General features: G+C 34.4%; 1 protein-coding gene across 9 annotated transcripts in view; it reads right to left on the bottom strand.

Annotated features, from left to right (window-relative positions):
• Positions 1-24,183, bottom strand: part of ORC4 (origin recognition complex subunit 4) — an 81,682-nt gene that overhangs the window by 57,339 nt on the left and 160 nt on the right. For 2 of the 9 annotated variants that reach the window (XM_019455522.2, XM_019455561.2), the window contains exon 2: positions 10,672-10,752. The exons of 4 other annotated variants lie outside the window; for them this stretch is intronic. The gene's annotated coding sequence lies outside the window, so the exon portion shown is untranslated. Of the gene's footprint in view, positions 1-10,671; positions 10,753-15,095; positions 15,119-22,702; positions 22,875-24,183 lie in introns of those variants that run through there. 3 more of the 9 variants (XM_019455531.2, XM_053909012.1, XM_053909003.1) reach the window with 2 other exon arrangements.

The following is a 24,183-nucleotide window of genomic DNA, read 5'->3' as shown; positions in this document are numbered from 1 at the left end:
ATGAAAAACATACAATCATTATTTTTACAAGACTTTTTTTTTTTTTTTTAAACAAAACTCCGAAGTTCCAGCAGAGAGTATTACTTTGTGACAAGAATGCCTGGTTTAAAAAACAAACAAACAAACAAAAACTCCAATGATGAAGAAAAAAAAATTGAAAATAATACCACTATCAATCTTTAATTTAGGTAAAAGTAAAAATACAAATTCTACTACTGCTTAGTGTCTAACTCAGTATGGCTGACATTTTTCAAAGAACAGTAAGAATGTACAAAACATTAGAACTTTGCCTCTCTTAAGTTAGAAAAATGTCCTTGATTGGATAAATAGTCAAATATTGTAAAACAAATATTTTAGGAGAAATCTGTGGGCGGTTTCCACATTTTGTCATTATTCTTTAAGATGAAACTGAGGTAAGAATATATGTTTTTCAGCCAGCTAGAATTAGTTTCCACACTTATCTCTTGCCAGTTGGAGTGTTTGCAGCAAGGAAAAGACTAAAGGAAGGGTTGAAGGTAGAAGAAATAAGGGACAAAATAGGTATAAATTCCAAGTTTACAGACTAGCAAACATATTGTTAGTACTTCCTAAAAGGATCAAGTTGAAATGCTATCTATGATATTATGTGAATTTAGTAATTAAGTCAAGTTAGGCAGAGCCTCTGGTGAGATGTTTCCTTGAGTTCCCCAGAGCTGAAGAGTAATCCCAAATAATCCCAAATAATTGTTTTTTTGTTGTTTCTAGATATAACTCATCCACAGTAAAGTAACTAGTAACTCCTGACAACTTCTTAAATTTTTTTCTTCTTCATTTGTTCTCAGTGAATAGAGGGGACACAATTTACTCAGAAACTCACTCAGGCTCAAATGAATTCAAGGTTTAATCATCTTTAGTATAATTACATAATGACATGCTATTCTCTTCATTGATATTAAAATGAAGGAAAAAATTCTATAATGTCTAATACTCAAAACTGACCAAATAATTCAGACTCAAAGGTTTACATTCTCCAGAAAAGCCATGCTCTCTCTTACCTTTTAGTTTTCAGTACTGCATAACAATGTGCCTGGAACCACATATACACATGGAGACATATCCATACATGTACATATGTATCTATGTACATTTATGTGCATAGATACATACAGTACTTTGTAAAGTACTATTAGAATCTTCATATTAATGAATATGCCCACGGAGTTGTTTCTAAGAACATTGGTGGATGAGCAGTCAACAAAATAAGTAAATACTCTCATTGGGAAAATCATTGGTTTAACAACACAAAATCTTCAGGTAAAAAAAGGCATTTATAAGTTACTGCAATATTTTATGATTATTAACCATGAAACATCCCATATAAATAAGTATCAATTTTGTATTAGTGTAAAAAAAAATATTGAGAGAACTTCTTTAAAGCACACATTTAAAATATATTCACTTTTGAATTATATAGGCTAATGAAAGACGCAACACACATTTGCAAATAATCTAGAAATCCTTTCAGCTTTTGAAATGCATTGTATCATTTTACCAGCATTGATTTAGCTTGTAACTTTATCCTAAATGTTATACTGGTCAATTATACTCTATTTTCTCTGAGCACATGGAATGTGACTAGAAATATGCTGAATAGAAAGAGGAATGAAGGCTGCGAATCAAAGCTAATATGTTTACTTAGGTGGATAAACAGCATAAAGACAACAAAGACTTGAATCAACAAAAACATCATTTTGTTTTGAATGGAGGAAGGTACCAAAAATAGGAGTCGATTTAAGACCTGGCTTCTAAAATCAGTGAGTAAGGAGAGAACACGTGTATATAGATTTTTTTTTTTTGAAAAGTATATGGTATACTTTATAGACATAAAGTGTAATATTGTACAGTATCGTATTTGCTTGCAAGTGCAATTACTCCAGGGCATATGTTGATTTAAGAAGAATAATGAATAGAATCCTCCCCACTATTTAGTTTTTTTCCTCTGACATGTTCACAGATAAATTTATGTAAATGTAAATACAATATGCTACAACCTCAGTGAATCAATTAGCAAATGTTAAACTACTTTTAGAAGAAAAAAAGACTGAAAACACTGCCTTTGGAAAAAAATTTTGAGAATTTCTAGAAATAACCCCATGTAAACCCAAAATCTTACAATTTATCCTAAAAACTTTAAGAACAGTTTGTTGTTTCTAATGAGACTCTTCAACGTGTGCAGGAAACAGGGAGATCAAATTCCTATAATTTGAGTACTAGGGCCCAAAATTATATTCTCCCATGGTGTTTGCTAATGAATATTAATGAATATACACTCCCTACACCCATCAGCATGCTTAGATAACTCTGCCATGACAGATAAAAATATAAGTTTAAACATTTATACTGTAATTAGGTTTCCAAATAGTTGGATTTTTTTAAAGGGAGAGAGTCCCCAACAAGTTTTTTTTTTTTTTTTTTGCTTTAAAAGGACAGCTTAGAATTTTTTCTTATATAACATGGTACAAATTCAGAGGAAAACTTTATCTTTTTGACACTCCAAACCAGAATTCTCAGGAACTTACATTTTTCCTTGTACTGCAAAATAGCTGTTCATCATGATGAGTTTAAGGCAATAAAATACCCAAAATGTCTTCATAAAAGTGATACTTATTTTTAGCAAGATCATCAAACATAACTCCCTCATTTTTACATAAGAAAAAAATGAGACACAAATTTACTCAGAGACCCAGTTGCAGGCATATTCAGGTTAAGAACTCAGGTGCAATAACATGTCTATCCTTTTCTGCAACCCATCCCCACCCACCCAAGGTTAAAGGGCTGTCAATGAGAGGACTAACTGATGATCAACTGTGGACAGACAGGTTCAAATATACTGTTTCCTATATTTGTGTCACTTTTTATACACCTCTTCTTATGTAAACACCATTCTCTATTCGGAAAAAAAAATGTATTCTTTAATCAGTGACATAAGGAAAACAAAAATAAAAACCACTCTCATGGAAACAAAACTCCCAACAATAAACAAAAGCACTGGTCTGGTTAACTGGCTACAGGGAGCACTCACTCTTCTAGCTGAAAAAAGTTCAAATACATTTGACCAATGAATTTCCTAATTCTTAAATAAGATAAAGGTAGCTCATGAAACCCACATTATTTCCTTGAAAAGGCATTAGGTAAGCAAACACAGAATTCCCAACACTAGATCTGCGGTGCAATATGCTTGCTGATAAAAAATGGTCTTTTTGAAGTAAATACACACGAAAGCAAAGAGGAGTCTTTTCTCCCCTTGGAGCCAGACTACACTACATAATTGTGAGACAAACCATTAGGCTCCTGTTGACAATAAAAAGAACAAATCTATACCATCAGGTAAGCTAAAAAGATGAGATGACCAGAATGCTGAAAAACTTCTGTTAAGACATAAAGCACACTGACTAAACAGAGGATATTATAACCCAGTATTTGTAAAAGACTTCCATAAAACCTAAGTTCTCTTAGGACCCTAGAATAACTATAAGATCTAAAGGAAGAGGCCAAGGGGCGCCTGGGTGGCTCAGTGGGTTAAGTGGCCGACTTCGGCTCAGGTCATGATCTCGCGGTCCGTGAGTTCGAGCCCCGCGTCGGGCTCTGTGCTGACAGCTCAGAGCCTGGAGCCTGTTTCGGATTCTGTGTCTCCCTCTCTCTGACCCTCCCCCGTTCATGCTCTGTCTCTGTCTCAAAAATAAATAAACGTTAAAAAAATTTTTTTTTTTTTTAAATAAAGGAAGAGGCCAAAAACCATAAAAGAGATGAGGAAAATCAATGGTAAAGGAGTTTACCAATCTTTAATTATTTTTGAGACACAGCATCGAAGTAAAAGTGGGGGAGATGAGGAAGAGGAGGGAGAGGGAGGGGGAGAGAGGGAGAGAGTATCCCAAGCAGGCTCCATGCTCAGCACAGAACCTGATGTGGGGCACAATCCCATGGTCCTGGGATCATGACCTGAGCCCAAATCAAGAGTTGGATGGTCAACCAACTGAGCCACCCAGGTGTCCCCCTCCCCCCCCCCCTTTTTTTTCCTACCAATCTCTAATTTTGAACTCAGCAGTTCAATTTATCCAACTCAAATGCACAAAACTATAATTCTCTACGTAAAGTGAGAGCTTTTTCAGAAGACAGGCATGCATAAGAGAAGGTCTCATACTCAAAATGCAAGGTTTTTCTTACATCCTAAAAGAAAATTTAGTAATTCCACTTTATTTTAACTAGCTTCCAAAATGGCCCTCAGTGGTTCTTAACTTCTAGTATGCATGTCTGTAACCAATCCACTACCACATTATCGAGCTGGCCAGTATAACCAAGAGGATATTGTGAAAATAATGGAGTGTGACTTCCGAGGATAGGTTTTGATTTCATTTAAACCACCTACTCTGAGGGAAGCTACCTGTCATGCAATGAAGTCCTGCAACTCTATGAACAGGTCCATATGGTAAGTAACCAAGCCTCTTATCGAGAGTCACTAGAAACTTGACAACCATGTGAGTGAACTATTCTCCAGCTCCTGTAAAGCTTTCAGATGACTGCAGCCCCAACTAACATCTTGATTGTAACTTCATGAGAGTTGAAGAACCACAACTATCCAACTAAGTTGCTCCTGAATTCATGACTGACAGAAACCGTGTGAAAAAAATGCTTGTTGTTTTAAAACACTACTGGTTGCAACTGTTGTGAAACAGTGTGCTACGTAGCAACTGATAACCAATATTGCCTACTTAAGAATTTATAAAAAACACTAATAGTGATAATCCAATTATTAATAGAGAATTGATCATAAATAGTGTAAATTTCCCCTACCATAAAGAAAAACAAAAAACCCCACAAAATCCAGAGAAAAACTTTTGGTATTTTTGAGATAATACAAAAATATTGATCTCAGGCCCTGGTTCCTGCACATACTCCTGAAACCCTTGTAATTTCCTCAGTGTTAAGAGCACTGGGAGCATTTTTTTGGTTCTAATATTTTATCTTTGACCCTGGTTCCTACACAGGGCTCCTGAAAACCTTGTAATTTCTTGATTGACAGGAGTCTCTTTTGTTCTAATGAGGCAGCTTTTAGTGGAATTGTGGATAGGTCCCAGTCACTAGAAAGAGGAAGCCATGATTCGAAGCTTGGAATTTTCAGCCCCACCCCTATTCTCTTGAGAAGGGAGAACTGAAAATGGAGATGATGATAGATCATGCCTGGGTGATCATGCCTGTGTGATGAAGCTTCCCAAAGTAAAAGAAAATCCCAAAAGTATGAAGTTCAATGAATTTCTGGGTTGGTGAACACAGGGGAGATTTAGGGAGAGTGGCATGCTCAGAGAGGACATTAAAGTCTACACCCCTTCCCACATTCCTTGCCCTATGCATCTCATCCACCTGGCTGCTCCTGAGTTATGTTCTTTTATAATAAACTGCTAACCTAATAAATAAAATGTCTTTCTGCATTCTGTGAGCCACTCAATAGCAGGGGAACATTGGAACCTCTGATCTACAGCAGGTTAGTCAGAACAGGTGACAACTTCAACCTGTGACTGGCATATGAAGTGGGGGGTGGGGGGGTAGTTTTATAGGACTGAGCTCTTAAACTGTGGAATCAGATATGATCTCTAAGTAAACAATGTCAGAATTGAGATGAATTGGAGGCCACCCAGCTAGGGTCTGAGAATTGCTTGGTGGTGTGGGGAACACTCCCTCCAATACTTTTGTTGGAACTGGGTGCAGAACTACTTGGCATTAAACAAGCTTGCAAACTTATTATTAAAGAAACTAAATGTGAAATGTGTAACATTTAACTTAAAAAACTAAAAAAGTTTAAGTGAAAAAGTGCATAATGTAAAAAAAGGCAGAAAAATGACAAAATAATTATTAACAAAACAAATAGTAGTAAGAAAAGTAAAGGCAGAAAACATGAAAAAATCAGTGATCACAAAAGAAATGGGAAGGGTGCTCAAAACTTCGCACAAAAATAGCTATAGCACCAAGGAGTTCTAAAATTTAAATTTCTTTTTATGTTCATTTTGAGAGGGAGAGAGAGAGGGCACGCTAGAATGAACACAAGCGGGGAGGGGCAAAGAGAAGGGCAGGGGCAGAGAGAAGGAGAATCCCCAGCAGGCTCTGCACCAGAAGTGCAGAGCCTAATGTGGGCTTGAACTCATGATCCATGAAATCATCATGACCTGGGCCAATATCAAGAATCGGATGCTTAACTGCCTGCGCCACCCAGGCAACCCTTGAAATTTAATTTTTAACGAATATTCAAAAAAGAAGTTTATAGGGATTTAAACAATTCCAAAATCTAGAAAAAAAAAAATATAGGCCTTCGTACTTTATTCTATGCACCTGATATAAGCTTTGTTAATAAAACTTGGCAAAAGGCAAAAAATATCACTGCAGATGAGGCTCACACAGAATTCATAAACAGAATAAAAGATTCTGGATCAAATATTTATTAGCCAGTAGTCCAATAAATAAAAAAAGGTACCTTTTAGAAAGTAAAAGATTGGGGCGCCAGGGTGGCTCACTCAGTTAAGCCTCTGGCTTTTAATCTCAGCTCAGTCTTGATCTCAGAGTTATGAGTTCAAGCCCCATGTTGGACTTGGAAAAATCTGGTTCTTCAGTTATAATACGATAGGTATCAAAACCCACTGTAAACGGTATTACAAATAAAATCATGAATATATCCACTATTACCACTAATACTTAATTCTAGAGAAATCAAGCAAGAGTAAAAAAACAAACAAATAAATAAAACCACAGGCCAATATCTCTGATGAAAACAGTTACAAAAAAAAATATCAACAAAATAACAGCACTCCAAATCCAACAACACATTAAAAAGTCATTCACCATTACCAGGTGGGATTTATTTCAGGGATGTAAGGGTGGTTCAGTATTTACAATCAAATCAATCAACATAATACATCACATTAACAAGAGAAAGATATGAACCATAGGATAATCTCGGGAAATGCAGAAAAAACACTTGACAAAGTAACACATCCATTCATGATAAAAACTCTCAACAAAGTTGGTTTAGATGAAACCCATCTCAACATAATAAAGGTCATTTACGAAAAACCCACACCTCACATATTCTGTGGGGGAAAGACTGAGAGCCCTTTCTCTAAGGTCAGAAATAAGACAAGGATGTCTACTCTCAACACTTTTATTCAACATAGTACTGGAAGTCCTAGCCACAGTAATCAGACAAGGAAAACAAATAAAAGGAATCCAAATTGTTAAGGAAGAAGTAAAACTTTCACTTATTTGCAAATAACATGGTATTACATATAGAAAACCCTAAGACTCCACCAAACCATTAGAACTGATAACTGGAAAAAAAAAAAAAAAAAAAAAAGATAAATGGATTTAGGAAAGTCACAGAATACAAAACTAACATACAAAAATCTGTTGCATTTCTATACACTAATAATGAAATAGCAAAAAGAGAAATTATGAAAACAATCCTATTTACAATTATACCAGGATGAATAAATTACCTGGGAATAAACATAAGAAAGTGAAAGACCTATACTCTGAAAACCATAAAACACTGACTAAAGAAATTGAAAATATATGTTAATGGCCTGAAAGAATTAATACTGTTAAAGTGTACATACTACCTAAAGAATTCTATAGATTGAATACAAATTCCTATCAAAACATCAACAGGATTGCTCACAGAACTAGGACAAATAATACTAAAATTTGTATGGAATCACAAAATAACTCTGAATAGTCAAATCAATCTTGAGAAAGAACAAAGCTGGACATACAATAATCCCAGATTTCAAGGTATACTACAAAGCTGTAATAATCAAAATGGTATGATACTGGCACAAGTATAAACAGATCAACAAAACAAAACAAAGTCTAGAAATAAACCCATGCTTTTATAGTGAATTACTCTATGACAAAGTCAGCAGGACTATACAATGGGGAAAAGACAATCTCCTCAACAAATTGTGCTCAGAAAACTGGACAGCTACATGCAAAAGAATGAAATCAGACCACTTTCTTGCACCATATTAAAAAAATAAACTAAAAATGGATTAAAGATCTAAATGGGAGACATGAAATAATAAAATTCCTAGATGGAAACATAGGCAGTAATTTCTTTGATGTTGGCCATAGAAACATTTTTCTAGGTATGTCTCCTCTGGTAAAGGAAACAAAAGCAACATTAAAGTAGCAGGACTACACCAAAACAAAAAGCTTTTGCATAGCAACGAAAACCATCAACACAACTAAAAGACAATCTACTGAATGGGATAAGATATTTGCAAAGGACATATATCTGATAAACGATTGATTTCCAAAATATATAAAGAAATGACACAACTCAAAACCAAAAGAACATAATCCAAACAAAAAGTAGGCAGAGGACTAGAACAGACATTTTTCCAAAGACATACACAATCACCAACAAACACATGAAAAGATGCTCAGTATCACCAATCACCAGGGAAATGCAGATTAAAACCACAATGAGATATCACTTTATACCTGTCAGAATGGCTAAAATCAAAAACACAAGAAACAATAAGTATTGGTGAAGAGGTGGAGAAAAAAGAACCTCGTACACTACTGGCATGAATGCAAACTTGTGCAGCCACTGTGTAAACAGTGTTGAGGTTCCTCAAGAATAAAAAATACAATTACCAAGTGAGCCAGTAATTGTACTAATAGGTAATGACCAAAAGACTACGAAAACACTAATTAAAAAAGATATATGAATCCCTATGCTTGCTGCAGTATTATTTATAATAGCGAAGATATGGAGGCAATCCAAATGTCCATCCATACATGAATGCATAAAGAAATTGTTATGTACATACATACTGAAATACACATAAACACACACATATAAAGGGACATCACTCAGCCATAAAGAAAAAGTGAGAACTTGCTATTTGCAACAATATGGATGAACCCAGAAGGTATAATGCTAAGTGAAATAAGTCAATCAGAGAAAGACAAATACCATAAAACTTTGTGCATATGTGGAATTTAGGAAACAAGGGGAAAAAAGTCAAAAAATCAAACTCTTTAAGTACAGAGAACAAACTGGTGGTTGCCAGAGAGTAGGTGGGTTAGAGGATGGTTCAAATAGTCTTAACAGAGATTAAGACTGCACTTATCTTGATGAGCACTGAGAAAGGTACAGAATTGCTGAATCATATTACACACTTGAAACTAATAACTGTATGTTAATTACATTTGAATAAAAAAATTGAGGAAGAGAACAAAGTGAATTTCATCTTTAAAATATAGTTCTTTCCCATTAAAACTAAATTTAAAAAGATTAAGTGAGGTACTATTTTGGCACACAAAGTAAAATGTTTGAGTTAAGGTAATAGTATTGGTAAGGCTGTGGTTAACTGAAGCAACACAAAATAATGGTACAAACACATCTTTACTAGAAGGCTCAATTTAATACAGACTTTGATCCTGCAATTCCACTTGCAGGAATTTACTCAAAAGAAATAATTACAGATATATACAGATACCTAGCTATAAGGATGTTTAATATAATTCTGATTATAAAAAGGAAAAATTAAATAGCTAGTGGTAGGAAGTTAATTAACTACATCACTATACACACACACAATGAAAAACTTCAACTACAGTCTTCACTAATTTGATTTTAAAGTAAAAACAAACAAAACCAGAAATTTTTATTCAAAAAGGATCAAGGTTCTGTCCAGCATGTAAATGAGAGCTTGGAGGTTGACACTCTTCTCTTCATAGCAAGAAAAAACTTAAACAAACTGAAAAACAACAACTCTTCTTAGATCTGTAAGAATGAGGTCAGAGGGCACTGTGTCTTCCAATATTAGACACAGGCAGATATAGAGAATCATAGCTTACTGGAGCAGAAGCCCAGGTACAGAGACTGCACTGGAGGCAGTTCCAAAATATACGAAATTAGAATGTGACTGACAATTTGCTAGAGGTTCAATGTTAAAAAGCTTAAGAGTTAAAAACTCCAGGAGGGCCAGTCTTAGGGAAGACCCCACACTTATTCTGAGTTTTACCTCCAAGTACCCTTCTAGGTTCTCTAGACCCTTCTGATCTTCTAACAAGGATCAGAAAAAATTTCTTCCTGTTGCAACAGGGATACGGGAAAAGTAGACACACTGAAATATATCTAGAGCATTCTGTCCTCTTTAACAAGGCTTGCCTGCAAAGCAAATTATTTTACCAGAGTCCAGCTCTCTTAGGGAAGGGAAATACCCAACTCTAGCCCCTTCTTCCCTTCATGACTCCCCTAAAGGGGTAATGTGTGTGTTACTTGTTGAGGGTGGGGGAATCTGAGAAGTACCTGTATAGGTACTATGTTCAGGGGGATAGGTTCTCTTACACACAAAACTGAGACCTAATTACAGGAATATATGATGCTTCTCCTCCCTCAACATCTTCCCACCACATTAACAGGGCTCCTGTATTAAAGTAGGGGTTTACAAGTGAAAGAACTCTCAGACCTTGTTTATGAAATCTCTAGGGAATTCCAAAGAAAACAGTTGGAGTCAAAAGCAAGAACACAAGAAGAAATTTTAGTTTCTGACACCTAAGGGTGCAGCAAACAATAAACACAACCTAATTTTAAGCTGAATAAACATAAAAATCTCACACTAAAGACTTACTTACCTCAGTTCTTTATACACAGTACATCATTTCTGGGTTTCAACAAAATGTTACAAGGCACACTAAAAGGAAAAAAGACATAGCCTGAAAAGACAAAACGAGGCTCAGATGTGACTAAGATTTTGGAATTAGCAGACTGGCAGTATAAAACAACTACAACTAACATGTTAAGGGCTCTAATGGAAAAAGCAGGTATCATGCAATTACAAACAAGCATTGTAAGCAGAGATGGAATTTCTAAGAATGAATCAAGAGGAAACAGCAAAAATCAAAACCCCTAAAACAGAAGTAAAGAATGCTTTGATATGCTTAACAGTATAGCATATACTATCCTTTATAAAGGATCGGAGTAAGGAATTAGGAATACTCTATTGCATGATACTTTTGCTAACCATTAAAAGGTATAGTGTTTTTTGAAAATGGGTTTGGATTGCTTATACATGTATACTGCAAACTCTAAAATAACCACTGAGAACAAAAAGTATAATTTATAGCCTGAGAAAGAGCAAAAAACTCTGAAATAATGTAAAATGCATGGTTATAACCACAGAAGGCAGAAGAAAGAGTGAAGGACAAAAAAAAGAAAGAACAAGAGCAACAAAGGGAAAACAGCAATAAATTTGGTAGATATTAATCCTGCTATGTCAGTGAGTACTTTAAACAGCGGTCAAAGTAAATACACCAAGTAAAAAAAAAGACTATCAGAGTGAGCAGAAAAACAAGACTCAACTATATGTTGTCTGCAAGAAACCTACTTTAAATCTAATGACATAGATTAAAGTACAAAGACAGATAAAGATATACACTAATCAAAAAGCTGAAGTAGCTATACTAATTTTGGATAGTGCAAATTTCAAAGCAGGCAGGCATATCAGAAAGAAAGAGTATTACATAATGATAAAGTAGTTAATTCTCCAATAAGACAATACTACTTAATGTGTGCATGTTCAACAGAAAGTCAAAATTCATGAAGCAAAAAATGATACAAATGCAAGAAAAAATTGATGAATCACTCTTATACTTGGAGACATCAATATCCCCCTATCAGTAATTGATAGAAAATCAGAGAAGACCTACCTGAACTGGACAGTACCATGAGTCAAATGGATCTGATAATTATAGAATACTGCATTCAACAAGAGCAGAAAACACATTCTTCTGAAGCTCACATGGCACATTCACCAATCACATTCTAAGCCATAAAATATTCAAATTTAAAACAACAGAAATCAGATAAAGCATACTCTATCATGATGAAATTAAACTAGAAACAAAAAATAAAAAGATACCTGGAAAATCTCACCAAAAGGAGATTAAATAACACATTCCTAAACAAAAATAATACATGTGCCTAAGAAGAAAAAACAAGAAAAATAAAAATTGGGAATGAAATGAAAAAGAATATAGAACTTAACCAAATAAAGAGATGCAGCAAAAGAAATCCTTAGAGGACAATTTATAGCACTGAACACATATACTAGAACAAGAAAAAACCTAAAACTCAATAATCTAAGTCTGTACCTTAAGAAACTAGAAAAAGCAAACCAAAACCATGCAAATGAAATAATACAAATTAGAGTAGAAATCAATCAGGAAAATCAACAAAATAACTGGCTCAGTTTAAATTTAAAATTATAAACATCTTGCCAGGCTAAGAACAAAATATTTTAAAAAGATAAGACACAAATGACTAATAGAAATAAAAGCAAGGCCATCAGCACTGATCCTTTAAACATTAAAATGGTAATAAGGCAAAATTATGAACAACATCTCTGCCCACAAATTTGATCCCTAGATGAAATGGACCATTTCTTTGAAAGGCAAAGTCTAACAAAATGTATGCAAGAAAAATAATCTGAATATGTTTATATGTATTAAAGAAATCGAGTCAATAAATAACCTTCCAAAACAGAAACCATCAGGCCCAGATAGGTTCACTGGTAAACTCCACCAAACATTTAAGGAACAAATGATAGTAATTCCCTACTAATGATAAGTCTCTTCCAGGAAATAAAGGTGAATGAATACATTCTAACTAATTGTATGAGGTAAGCATTACCTTAATAGGAAAACCAGACAATGACATTACAAGAAAGGAAAACTATATACCAATATCTCTCATGAATACAGATGCAAAAATTCTCAACAAAGTAGTAGTGAACTAAATCACACAATACATAAAAATAAGTGGGATTCATTCTAAGTATGCCAGACTCATTCACCATTCCTAAAACAAATGATTAATCCATAACAATAGAATAAAAAAAGAAAAATATGATTTTATCAAGAGATGCAGAAAAAGCATTTCACAAAATCCAATACCAATTCAAAAATACCAGGACTAGAAGGGAATTTCTTTAATGCTAAAAACATCTAAAAAAATATATCTACAGCTAACACCATTTTTAATAGTGAGAAATTACATGATTTCCCACTCAGATCAAGAAGGATCACCACTGGTATTCAAAATGATACTTGAACACTTAGCTAATGCAGTAAGACAAGAAAAGGAAATAAAATGTATACAGATAGGGAGGAAGAAATAAAACCATCTGTTTGTAGATGGTAAGATCATGAATGGAGAAAATCCCAAAGAATACACACACACTATTGAAATTAATAAACTACTAAAGCAAAGTTGTAGGATACAAGGTTAATATACCAATGTCAACTACTTCCTACATGAGAAAAACTAAAAAAATCTGATTAAAAAAAAATCAAAGTGGACCTAAATACATGAACAGATATTCCATTTACATGGATAAGAAGACTCAGTATTGTTATTATGTCAGTTCTTTCAATCTTGATCTATAGATTCAATGAAATCCCAATCAAAATTCTAAAGTTATTCTGTAGATATAAACTGATTTTAAAGTTTACGTGGAAAGGAAAAAGACACAGAAGAGCCAATATGATACTGCAAGAGAACAAAGTTGGAGGTCAGAAACTACCCTACTACAAGACTTACTATAAAGCTAAAGTAATATATACAATTGACCCTTGAGCAACAAGGGTTAAACTGCTTGGATCCACTTATATGCACACATTTTTTTTTTTCTTTTAATAAATATAGTACAATACTGTAAGTGTATTTTCTCTTCCTTATGATTTTCTTAACATTTTCTTTTTTCTAGGTTATTTTAAGAATATAGCATATATTATATATAACATACAACACAGGTATTATCAACTGTTTATGTTATCAGTAGTTAAGACTTCCAGTCAACAGTAGGCTATTAGTAGTGAAGTTCTGGGAGGAACTAAAAGTTACACACTCATTTTAAACTGTACAGGCAGTTGCAACCCTAAAACTTGTGTTGTTCAAGGGTCAACTGCAGAGTGTAGTAATGGTGAAAAAAATAGAAAAATAAATAAATAAATAGAACAAAATAGAAACCCAGATATAGACTCACAAAAATATTTTTGACAAAGAAGAGAAGATAATTCAAAAGATAAAAGTCTAAAGGTACTGGAACTGGACATCCACAGGTAAAAAACTGAGTTGACAGAACACTTAAACCTCACAAAAATTAAATGTAACATACACCTATACATTAAACACAAAACCGTAGAACTTCTAAAAAGGAACACAGAAAAAAATCTGTGTGACTTTGTGTCTGGCAATGAATTTTTAGGTACAACACCAAAAACACAATCTAGGAAAGAAAAAATTGATAAACTGAATTTTAAATTAAAAACTTTTGCTCTATAAAAGACACTGTTAAGAGAATGAAGACAAGCCACAGACTGAGAAAAAAATACTTGCAAAACACAGATTTGATAAAAGACTGGTATACAAAACATACAAGAACATTTAAACAATAAAATGGAAAAAAAAGCAACCCAGTTAAAAAATGGACAAAAGATCTGGACACCTTACCAAATAAAATATATAGGTGATAAGCATATGAAAAGATGCTCAGTATTATATGTCACTAGAAAATTGCATATTAAAACAATGATATTTCTGCTCTATACCTGATAGAATGTCTAAACCCAAAAAATGATGACATCAAATGCTGGTGAGGACATACAATAATAAGAACTCTGATTCACTGCAGACTAGAATGTAAAATGGTACATCTACTTTGGAAGACAGTTTGGCAGTTTCTTACAAAATGAAGCATACTCTTACCACACAATCTGGAAATCAGACCTGTTGGTATTTATCCAAATGAGTTAAAGACTTATGTCCATACAAAACCTGCACCAGATTGTTTGTAACAATTTTATTCATAATTATGAAAAAGTGGAAACAACAAAGATATCCTTTAATAGGTAAATGGATCAACAAACTGTGACACATCCATAAGATGAAATATTATTTGCTGCTAAGAAGAAATGGGCTATCAAGACATGAGAAGAAATGAAGGAAAGTTAGACACATATTGCTAGGGGCAAAGGACAATTTGAAAAAGGATACACACTGTATCATTCCAGCTCTATGGATGGAAAAGGCTAACCTATGGAGATACTCAGAAAGATCATGGTTGCCAAGAATTCAAGAGAAGGGAAAATGGGTGGAGCACAGAAGACTTTTAGGACAGCTAAATGATTTTCCTGTGATACTGTCACAGTGGATATATGTCATAATACATTTCTCAAAACCTGTAATGTACAACTCACAGAGTAAACCTTAATCTAAACTATGAACTTTTCTTAATACTAATGTATCAATACTGGTCCATCAATGGTAACAAACATACCACTCTAGACAAGAAGCTAATAATAAGGTAAACTGGGTTAATGCTAAGGGACCTAGGCCAGTAGGAATATATGGAAAATTGTTGTACTCTCAAGTTAATTTTTCTCTAAACCCTTAAACTGCTCTAAAAAAAGTTTATTAATAAAAAAAATCCAAAAGAAAGGAAGAAATGATCAAAAGTCACAATTCTTACTCTTCCATGTGGACAACTATGGTGACCCCAAAAAACATGCAAAAATACACACTCAAAACTGCTTTACTCTATGATAATTTGTGAAAAACAGAGATGAAAACACAAACTTACAGAACATTTGTGAAAATGAAATGTAAGCACCAAAAACATAGTTTCAAGTTACTAATACAGATTATAAAATGAAGTAAAATTTCTGTAAAGTAAAACGTATAGACAAAATCTGTTTGAGCAAAATATGACCGTACAGAAAAGTTTGCAAAACAATAATGGTAATTCATAGGAAATATTAGCTACTTTAAAAATGCTTTAGGGGCGCCTGGATGGCTCACTTGGTTGAGCGCTGACTTCAGCTCAGGTCATTATCTCAGGGATCATGAGTTCCAGCCCTGTGTAGGCTCTGTGCTGACAACTCAGCCTGGAGCCTGCTTCTAATTCTCTGTCTCCCTCTCTCTCTCTGCTCCTCCCCTGCTTATGGGCAGGTGCTCTCTCTCTCTCAATCTCTCTCTCTCTCTCAAAAATAAAACATGAAAAACACATACTTACACACACACATGAGTAAAAATACTTTAAAACTAATTTATCTGGTGCGCCTGGGTGGCTCGGTCGATTGAGCACCTGACTTCATTCAGCTCAGGTCATGGTATTTCAGTTCCTGAGTTCAAGACCTGCATTGGCCTCCCTGCTGTCAGCAAAGAACCCGCTTCAGATCCTCTGTCTCCCTCTCTCCCTGCCCCTTCCCTGCCTCGCACACACACACTCTCTCTCTCAAAAATTAACAAACGCAAAAAGAATATTTATATACAAAAATAAGAAAAATTGTTATAGTTTGTTCTTGTCAACACTGATCATGGCACTATTTAGGAACATAACTCCCAGAGGCTGGCAGGTTATTTCTACAATATAAAGCAAATATACACAGTACTATCTTGTAACAGTATGTAATATACTGGAAAGATATTAGTTACATATTATTTCTTTTAAAAGTACACAAGGGGCACTGGGGTGGCTCTTGATTTCAGCTCAGGTCATAATCTCATGGTTTGGGAGTTCAAGCTCCAGGTCAGGCTCTACACTGACAGTATGGAGACTACTTGGGGTTCTCTCTCCCATTCTCTCTGCCCCTCCCATGTCCTCTCTCTCTCAAAATAAACATTTTCTTAAAAATAAAAGTACACGGCAAAACTTTATGATCTGGCTGTTAATAAATCCATAGAAACAGATTAAAAGGACTAAAATTACATAAATCAACATCTTAGAATTGTTTCCAGGTGCAGGAATAACAGATTATCTTCATTTTTTCTCACCACTTTTACACTGAATATATTACCTTTTTTGAATTTTAAAAAATCATGTTGCACATTTAAATCAAGTAATATATAATTTGACTATATAAAGTTTTCAGTGCTAGAACAATAAACATTTTATTTTAGCTTCTAAACATGTTACACATGTAAAATTCGTTTCAACCTAAGTTTAAAACATGATACCCATCAGACATTGCATCAGGATGATGCTGTATATAACACATTGGACAGAAGTCTAATAGTTATTAGCTACAACACAGCTTTTAGAGAAAATACACTGCTTTTTACTCATTGTAAAGTAAGTTGACTAAAACATACACAAGCCTAGAAGTGATTACTTTAAGAAAACAATATAAGGTGACATTTCTGGGTCATCTATATTAAAAAATGTCTATTTTTACAATGGTGGCAAGATGCGAGAAAGTGAGAATGTGTAGGCACACCAAAAGAAAAGCTAACATACTTAGACCTTTAATCTTGTCAAATCTGATCTCAATCTTTTGGTCAAAACTTCATAGTAATCTGTCACATCATTCAAGGAAGAAGTAAAATATCTAAGATTTTATTGTGTTTTTAAGGGACATTGGGATAAGAAGGGACATTGGGAAAAGAATATACTATTAAGGGGAAGAAGAAATCAGGAAAAACTAGCAACCCCAAAAGATGCTTCTTTGAAGATAAGCACCTGGGAAAAATCTGGAGTGAAATGGGGTAATAAAACTGAAATAGAAGGATGAGGAACAATTGTCAGTTCCAGACTTCACCCATTTCCTAGTTTATAATCTTCAACTTGCAGCTTATTTTCTCATTTAAGCACTTCATAAAACACAGTCTCATCAGCCAATCCGGTTCAAATAGAATAAACACATAACAAGGTCACTTAATAATCAGTATTTTAATTTGCAATAGAATTCATTTACAAAGCCATCTCTCAAAAATCTACATTCCTAAAACAGTTAAAATTAAAATGGAAGCCTCTATCCCACTCCATCAGAAGACAAGAGATTCTACAGAGAGTAAGAAAAGGACTTTACATTGGGAGATACCAGACACAACAGAAGGTGAGGATATCATATAAAAAAAAATCAAATGTTGTGATTCTTGTGCTGTTTTCAGCTGGTTCTCAATCCCTGGCAATCAGGCTTATGCCTTCTGTGAACAGGGTTTCTCATAATAGGCACTAATGACATTTCGAACTAATGCTTTGCTGTGAGTGGCTGTCTTATGCATTATAGGATGTTCAACAGCATCTGCAGCATCTATCCACCAGTTTTCAATTGCAACTCTTGATAACCAAATATGTCTCTGGACATTGCCAAATGTCTTCTGGGAGTCATATTGTCACAGCTGAGAACCACTGACAGGAAAAGGTAAAAGATTAGAGGCAAAAGATTAGAAAATTCTACTCATTGGGTTCTTATTAGCCCAAGAGAAAAGACTTTCAAATGAATAAAAAGTTGATGTTGGTGATCCCCCCTCAAATATGCTCCAGACAAATCCTTCCAGTGAGAACCATTAATAACTAGCAAGCCTCAGCCAAATTCACACAGCCTGAAATAGCTTCCTGATGCCCTTTACATAAATTTGAACACACAACCAAGAATCACAAGACAGCTGAGGAAAACTTCTAAGATGAAAGCCTCTGAAACATCCTAACAGAAAGAAAAACTTAGAGAAAACCAAGTAAGTAGGGAGAAATAAACTTCAAAACATTAAATTAAATGCTTAACTCAATTAAACATTCAAAACTTCAATTAAATCCATAAAGAGAAAAAATATCAGGATGCCATTTTAAAAATGCAGAGATCAAAAAAGGTATTGGAAATTAAAAATATAACAACAAAAATTAAAGTCTCAAATGTTTAAAAAATCAAGCAAGTTTCCAAAAAACTGTAAAGCAAGACTGGAAGATGATTTTAAAAATGGGAGAAAAGAAACAGCTCTAAGAGTGTAATATCTAATTGCAGCTTCAGAACCAAAAATAGAGGTAAGGATATTACAGGACAAGTATCAGAAACTTTCTCAGAGGTAAGGAAAACAAGTTGCCAGACAGAAAGAACCCATGAAATGCACAGCAAAGTCACCTCACAACAAACACTGTGACATTTCAGAACACTGGGAACAACAAAGAACATTCTTTAAGCTTCAAACAAAAATAGGGTGCAGAAGCTTCCATAAAGAAGAAAAGAGTGAAATGCAAAGTGTTGAAAATAAGAATGGCTTCAGATTTTATATCAGACACTAAGAATTCCTTTGCAATTCTGAAGAAAAACATTTCCAACTTAAAATCCTACATCCAAACTAAGTTAGGGTAATCTAAAAATATTTACATACAGAACATAACGCCTCAGACCATTCGCCTCTCAGATAGCTACTGGAGATTGTGACCAAATAATATGAGGATAATCATTAACCTTAATGGATAACCATTAATCTTTTAATGATGATAATCTACGTTAAAGAAATTCTGAAGCATGTACTTAAGCAAAAGAAAACAGATCCTCAAAGAAAACTCAGAGATGCAAAAATTAACACAAAACGGAGAATTACATGGGATACAGGAAACAGAGGATCCATCACAGAATAGAGAGAGGTTGCATGAGGGGTAACCACATCAAGGAGCCAGCCTAAACTGGAGATAAGAATGTTCTAGGAGAAATTTCTCAGCGATAGTTAAACTGATTAAAAAATAAATAAATAAATAAATTGATACTTCTGAACCTATGCAGATGTGCTGACAATAAGCAAGCAGATTGTTCGGGGCTGAATTAATGATAAATATTGAGAAACTACACAGACATAGGATGGTTATTTACCAAAAACTAAGATATCAGTGAAATGATGGGGGGCGCAGGGCTTGGGTATTTGTGGGAAAAAACCAAATTTACATCGCTCACTGTGGAAGTCAACGGATAATGCCTAACATGGAAAAATCAAGTGGCAGCATATAAGATGTTATTTGTAAATACAGAGTTAAATATCAAAAGAATTAGCCAAAAAAAAGCTTTAAAAGTTTTTGCCCCTAGCGAGGGGGAAGTAAAGGCTTTAACAGCCACTTTTTCCAACATCACATCCTCCCTGGGGCCTAGCAAGGTGTGGAGATAAAGGCCCAACCATTTCAACCCACCATGGTGCAATTCTGGTGGGCCACATTCTGGAGAATTGAACCTGTGATAAATAAATTAAGCTTTTTTTTTTTTTTTTAATAAGCCATGTACAAATAGTTAATATTTCAAGTGCATGTTCGTTTACATTTGAAACTTAATACTTAAAAAAATATATTTGAAAATATTTTCTAAATTTTAATTACCTTGGCATCTTATGCTGTTGAGGCCAATTTGATTGAAAAATTTTAAACTAATGTATGACAAGTTAAAACACACAATTTTGGCTGGAAGTAGAAAGATCTTGAAATCAAATCTCAAAAATAGAAAAGAGGTTAAGGGTTCCATATATGGTAATGGCAGATCAGATCAATCCTATTAAAACCAACAAAAAACCTTCACAATAAGAACCAAAGAAACAAAGCAGTATGAAATTACATGCCAAAATACAGGAGGATAAATCAGAAAAATAAACACCATAGTCAGTCACTTTTTCCTGAAGACTTGTACTTATCCAGAAGAAAAGACTGAGCAACAAGAAGAAAGGCTGAACTACTGGTAGCTCTGTTGGGGTATGAAGAAAAAAATCGAAGCACAAGATCCACCAAACCCAGATGCAAATAAATCATCACTCAAATTAAAGTTGAGATCTTAAGGAACATCATTGGATTAGGAAGAACTGGAAGTAAAATGGAACTTGTAGAACTCATGACTTAAGTCCTACTTAAAGTTAAGTGTAAAACAGAAGTACTCTGAAGTCCTGAATATGAACTAAGTGACTTGGGACTGGTAGTGTGCCTGTTACCTTTCCAAGGAAAACATGGCTTCTTGAAAAAGATATCATTATCCTAGGACTCACATATTCTTATAATTTTTCAAATCCAACAACTGGCACACAGGCACACATGAAAAACCATGAAACCAAGAAAAATCATGAACCAGCAAAAACAGACCCATTACAAATTAAGAAATTGGAATTACTGGTCACAAACAACAATTATGAATACTGTGCCAATAAAAGCCACAGTAATTTTTAGTAAGTAGCTAGAAACAGTAAGAATAGATACAGGTGATTTACTTCTTAAAAAGACACTGATCCACAGATTCAAGAATTTCAATTAATTCAAAACAGGAAAAAAAAAATTCTACACAAAATGCCATAAAGAAATAGAAGAAAACTTAAGACAAAGAAACATTCTTTAAAGATTTCTTTCAAATCAGCCAGTATTAGACTGACAGGTGACTTCTCAAAATCAATAATCAAAAAAAAAAAAAAAAAAAAGGCAAAAACAAAAACCCACAATGGAACATTATCTTCAAGATTCTGAAAAACCACCACAATCCTACAGTTTAAAAGACCCAAAACTTTCTTCAAGATTGAAGGTGAAAAAAGACACTTGGAAGGTAAGCAAAAAAATTAAGGTAATTGGCCATCAGTACACCTGAATTAAAAATATTCTAGGGGCTCTGGATGGTTCAGTGGGTTAAGCGTCAGACTTTGGCTCAGGTCATGATGTCGTGGTCTGTGAGTTCGAGCCCTGTGTCATGCTCTGTGCTGACAGCCCCAAGCCTGGAGCCTGCTTAGGATTCTGCGTCTCTGTAGCTCTTGCTGCCCCCACTCCCACCCCCCCAGTTCACCCTCTGTCTCTGACTCTCAAAATATAAATTAAAAAAAAAAAAAAAAAAAGATTCTAAACAGTGTACTAAAAGCAAAAGGAAAAAGATCCTCAAAGAGAATTCAGAGATGCAAAAACAGTTGAGAAAATTCATTTACATACCCAAGTTGTTCCAAACATACTTAAGCATTTTTCAACAACTGAATCAAGTATCAATTTTCAAATTTAAATTAACACTTCATAAAACTAAAAATTCAGTTCCTCAGTAACACTTTTAGCCAGATTTCAAGTGGTCCATAGCCAGCCACAAGCTGGCTACAGTATTGGGTAGCACAAGTATAGAACTTCTTCGAGTTAAAATTACAAATAAATTTAAAACAATAGGAATTAGCATATAAACCAGTAAGGAATGAAATGAAGATAAAAATCATCCAGGAAGCGAGAAATGCTCCAATTATAGAGAAGATATTTGCGATACTAGTCAAATATTTAAGTAAAACACAGACTACCCAATAGAAACATTGTGACAATTCAAATAAGAAATCCAAACAGCCTACAAATATTTTACAAATTGCTCAAAGTCATTAATAACCAGGGAACTGTGAAAACATAAAGCCACACTCATCATGTTGGCATCAACAAAAAACATCAACTGTTGGTGAGACTGTAGAAAAAAAGCATCTACCATATACTGCTGGTGGGAGTTTAAGTTGATCTATTTTGGAAAAGTTTGGCATAATCTCCATTCTACAAAAATGCATGCTATGCGTGGAAAAATACATGCACAAGAACATTCACAGTAGCATTGCTCGTAACTGCTAAAAACTGGACACAATCCAAATGCTTATTAATATTAGATGAGTTACATTAATTGTGGTTTATTCAGAAAAAGACTACATCACACTATAGACATTACCATATAAAATGAAAAAACATGAACAATAGCTAAATGTACTAATTGGGTTAAATATTGGGGACACGTGAGGAAAATAACACATAATGTGTAACTCTTTTACATACAGGTAAAATACAGATAAAATTCATCTGAATCGGGTAGTAATGCCAACACTGGTGGTTAAAAAATACTTGAAATAAATGTAGAAAATAATTACCATAAAAATCCGGTTGCTGTTAACCTCTTGTAGTAGTGAGGCAGGAGGAATATTCAGGAATTGATGGGGGGAGGAGTAGGTCTCCAGTACTAGGAACGTTCTAGTTCTTGACTGTGGTAGTGATCACTCAGTGTTCACTTAATAATTACTCATTGTATTGTATACTTATGATCTGTGCATTTTTTTGCATATTTAGTATTTTAACATAAGAAATTAAAATTTGTTACCTAAAGCACTTATATTACTTTGATGTGACTTTTTTTCTTTTATAAAATGATATATATTTGGTTACAATATAAACAACACTTTAAGGCACAGGACTCTAGTTTCGATTCCACTCGACAAGATTACTGCACACAAAGAAAGCAGTTAAGTACTAGGCAATGATGCATAAATAGGGTTAATTGCCAAAGCGTAAGTAAAATGTAGAAAACAAGTAACACAACTTTAATTGATAGTGTATCCTAAAGAATAATTATTACAGAATTAAATACCTGTATGAGGAACAAACATGAGGAATTTTAGATTATTGGCCTTAAAAGAAACTATACAGAATGATAATCTTTCAAAGTACTTTTAGAAAAGAAATTAAAGATTGAAATGGTTCTAGTTAAGATTTATGAAATGATGTGAAAAATGGTGACTTTACTGAAAAAAAGCCTTACTGATGTAAATACATGAATCCTTTAATAGTCTGAATTATTATCTTATGAGGGAAACATTTCCAGCAAAAATAGGTAGCATTTAATTGAGAAACCAAAGGATCTAAATCCGAGACTAGTAACCAAAAAAACTTAAAGCAAAATATTCATTTAAAAATCTCTTATCTACACCATAGAAAAGGAAAAATTTGTGATGTCTCTTCTCTATCAACCGTAACATTCCTCCATATCGAGGACTACACAATCCCATATCGCTTTCTGAGAGCAAGCTTAAGCGTTTTGTTGCAGCAACAACGCCAAGCTATAGAGAGGAAATTCCATTCAAGACTTCCCAAGCTTGCTCCCTCCCCAAAAACCACTCCAGAATTCCAAGGAGGGTAGCGAAGTAAGGAATAATGGTCATAATACCTAATACAAGCAATGCATCTAATGCCAGAGTTGTCAAAATTCACACATGGCGCTTCTCTCTTCCCCTGCTCTGAAGCAGTCAACAGTCATCTGCATAGGCTCCAAAGATTCCATTTCTCTCTGACAGCAATATCATCACATTCCTTACAACCACCATCGGGTGTAGTCAATACCCAGCCAGAGACCTAGTTCCATGAGGAATCCCTACAAGCTTCAGAGATTCGTAGGCAGCCTCACAGGAAAGCCACGAGACAGAAGTGGCCTTCCAGATTTCTGGCCTGCCTGGCCTAGACAAGCCTGCCGCCTTCCCGCATTCTGAGTCTCCACAACCTTCCGTCCTCATTCTTTTCGATTCGCCTTTCAACACTGGCGACCTTAGGCCTTCGTTTCGAGGCCAGCCTAGCCCATATT

Source organism: Panthera pardus, unplaced genomic scaffold (assembly GCF_024362965.1).
Source record: "Panthera pardus isolate Hobbes unplaced genomic scaffold, ASM2436296v1 HiC_scaffold_10, whole genome shotgun sequence".
Lineage (NCBI taxonomy): Eukaryota > Metazoa > Chordata > Mammalia > Carnivora > Felidae > Panthera > Panthera pardus.
The sequence above is the reverse complement of the archived record's forward strand: the minus strand, read 5'-3'. Positions and strand labels throughout refer to the sequence as shown.